We start from the raw sequence: 3,909 nt of genomic DNA, 5'->3' as shown, positions 1-3,909 counted from the left end.
TTTTTCATTTCATTTTACTTTTGCTGCATTATAGAAATGAGAAAATACTATTTATGTTGGTTTTAACCTCCTTTTTGCCTCTGTTGCCCCCCCCCCCCCTTTTATTTCCCTCTTTTTATTGATGATCCTGCAGAAGGTTGCTTTGTACATCGGCGGGGCGTGGTGGTAATGCTCTGCAGAAGCGGCGCAGGGTGTGGGGATTGACACGTTGGCAATATTGGGGGAGCCATGTAAGATTGTGAGGGTGATACTTGTTCAGTATTTGCTAAGTGATGATGGGGCCTGGTGATGCTCTGCAGGGGGGGGGGGGGTTATTTTAATTTTTTTTTTCTGGTTTTTCAGATGGAAGCGCTGTACAGGAAAGACATAACCCATTCTACAGTGGGTGGGATCGCTTGTATTCCTCTGTGTTGCGTGCCCTCTCTGGTCACTAGAGATGGGCAAACACCGGCTAGTGCACCCACCCCACCCCGATCTCTCACAGTGACTTATCTACTAAACAGTGTTCTCTCTCAAGTTTCCAGACTTTCTCCGGACTGGTTTGTTCTGATTGCCTTACTTGCCCTCATGTGGCTGCATCCTATTACCAGTCATGTGTTACATGGTGTTACCCTCTATTCCAAATATTCTTTTACCTCCGCCCCCTCTTACTCATTACTGACATACGCAACTTATAGCTGATAATACATTAAAAAAAAAAAAGATATTTATTGAATCTATATTTTGGGTTATATATATTTTTTTTTTATTTGGGGGGGAGGGGTAAAATTAGATTTTTTTTTTTTTTTTTTTTTTTTTTTTTTTTTTTTTACATCCTATAAAAGAGTCAGTTTGGAAATGATCAGGTCGTCTGTAAGAGACAGACTTGTGCCGGATCCCACATTTATTTTTGGCCTGACTTTGTGGTATAGCTCCTAATAAGTCATGTCAATGTGCAGGAGAATGCTGATGTCTCTTCTTCCTACTTAGAAATGGTCTATTTTTATGATAAAATACAAAAGAATTGAAATAAAATACAAGTAATGGAACCTATAATGCAGCGTGTAATATACTCAGTATTGTAATGGGGGCCAGCAGTATAGAGGGAGGGGCCAGCAGTCATCATTCCTTAAAGGGTCGGCGTAGGGGGTTAGGAAAACAACCCCATTTTAAGGACGTGGTCATTACTTATACTCCCTGTTCTGACTCCTGACCGCACAGGAAGTGCTTCTTGTTCAGTCGCTTCTGTGGCCTGTGATTGGCTGACGTTGTGGGAGGAGGAAGTTGAGATCACCACGACCTGCGCAAGGAAAAGAGGTTGGGGGGGGGGGGGTTAATTGACCTCATGACTTTTTTCTTTTCACCCATTGATTTTTAAGTAAATTTTTACCTGCTGGTTGACCCCTCTTCAATCGAAAAATAGAATAGGTTTTTAATGAAGCGCATGACCATTTTTTTTTTTAATATATATTCTCCCCATCCCATTTTTAAGATTTTTTTTTTTCAATTTTTGGCTGTATACATATCTGTGTACGATCACTATATAATATACATGTATTTAGCTGATAGTTGGGTCTTTTGTTTATAATTTCTGTGAAATGTTTCCCTCCCAAAATGAAGAATTGGGGTTTTTATTGTGAGCCCCTCCCTCCCTACGATGGATTGAGCTTTAGATCTCTCCATGACAATCATCATCTCCATTCTGCTTCTTTCCATGTGACCTCTGGACAGGATGACGTTTGACCTATGGGGGTTAGGTTGGTGGGGGGGTTGGATTTTTTCCCTATGTCTATAAGATGTGACAGTGTTGGACTCTCCTCCTGTGTGTGACCAGACCCAATAATCACACATGCAGCTCGTATTATGCAGATTACTGTGAATAAACGGGAAGATGGGGGAGTTTTTTGCAAAAATTTTTTTGTTAATGTTACACAACCAGTAACAAGTGCATAGAGGCTCCTGTGGGGTGTGTGTCGCCCTCTGCTGGCCTGGTACCAGAATCCATTATCTAAATAACAATTATTTTCCTAATTTTAATTTTTTTTTTTTTGAGGGGGGGGGGGGAACCCTGCAGAGCATCACAGATTCATTTAAACACAAAATACCAAATTTATATGGAACTACACATGTATCACGGCTTGTATTACCATGTTCTTATAATTAAAGACTGTCTGTGAATTTAAGAAATAAATAGAATTTTTACTCTATGCTTGTGCAGATTTGCTTATGGGGAAAAAAACATTTTTGTACACCTTTTTTATGTATATCTCTTAACACTTTTTTTTTTTTTTTTTTTTTTTTTTTTTTTGGAACAACCAATTCATTTATGATTCTCATTGGCTGATTTTCTGCATTATGTCAATATCCTTCACATTAGAACTGAGCATAATTATGGCGGAAAATCTATTGGAATGGAGTAGTAATTTATAAGAGGACCAGATGTTATATGAATTATCTTTGACTGGAGTGTTCCATTAACAACTCTGCTGCAGTTTGGTAGAAAGATGGGGAGTCTTTGCTTCATATTTCTGTATGATGCAAGGACTCACTTTCTGTGAATGTCTGCCCGTATGTTGGTCTGATCCCAGATACACCCAACCAGACCCAGGGGTCATCTGCTTTCGGCCTTGTATACGCACACACAGTTGTGCATAAGGCCTTACTCTTGGAGGATTTGAGGTTAGTAGGAGTAGTTGTGGTACTATGAGCATCCTAGAGTAAGGATTTATATGGTGGGTTATAACCTGGGGTGATTTGGGTTGCTGCTAAATACTTAGGTGGCATCTAGGATCCATGGACTGATATGGTCCGAAATGTGAGAGAGGTCACCGATTGGTGAGGAGTATTAGTCACCAGTCGTCTTATGACATGTACTTCCACGTATGTTCCAGAATGACTGCACCTCGGCTCACAAAATAAGGTCTATAAAGACAAAGTGTGGAAGAACAACCTCAAGCATCACGTTTGGTATGAAGCAGACCAGAGATTGGGGCCGGTCCTCTCATCCAATATGTCTGACCTCATGCTCTGGATGAATGGCCAAAAATTCTTATAGACAAAGTCTTCCCAGGAGAGAGGAAAATATAACTGCAAATAATTGGACAAACCCTCATACAGGCAGTCCCTTACTTAAGGACACCCAACTTACAAACAACCCATAGTTACAGACAGACCCCTCTGACCTCTGGTGAAGCTCTCTGGATGTTACTATAGTCCCAGGCTGTAATGATCACCTGTAATGTGTCTGTAATGAAGCTTTATTGATAATCCTTGGTCCAATTACAGCAAAAATATTTTGAAGCTCCAATTGTCACTGAGGCAAAAAAAAAAGTTGAAACAAATTCTACAATAAAATATACAGTTTCAACTTACATACAAATTTGACTTCAGAAACCTATGGACCCTATCTTATATGTAACCCAGGGACTGCCTTATACATGTTATTTAGAAAGTCATCACAACTACTGTAGGTGTAATGTGTTGGGGTCCAAAACTTATGTTTACATGGATTATATATTCAAAACCCAGATTTTAGTTATTCAGTGACCAGACTCATCTGAACAATGGGGTCTCTTCAAAGAGAATACTGGATAACAACCCAGCCACTGATAACCTATAACCTCTTGAAGACCAGCATTATTTTGTGTGTGTTTTGTTTTTTTAATTTCTCTCCTACCACCTCTTTTCATGACTTTATTCAAATTTTTATAGTAGGCAAAATAGTGGTAATTTGGATGCTATTTTCCATGTACAGGTCAGCCTCTGAAAGAATAGTTTTTATATTTTGAGCAGACATTTTGGGATATTTTTAAGTCTCGATTTATTTTAGGCGTTCCAGAGATTTGAGTACCGTATTTTTTTTTTTATTTTTAAAAAACTTAATTTCTTACTATTATTTCAGAGCCCCTAGGGTACTTTAGAAGGTTCGCC

Source organism: Engystomops pustulosus, chromosome 4, assembly GCF_040894005.1.
Source record: "Engystomops pustulosus chromosome 4, aEngPut4.maternal, whole genome shotgun sequence".
NCBI classification, from domain to species: domain Eukaryota; kingdom Metazoa; phylum Chordata; class Amphibia; order Anura; family Leptodactylidae; genus Engystomops; species Engystomops pustulosus.
This window is presented reverse-complemented; position numbering follows the sequence as displayed.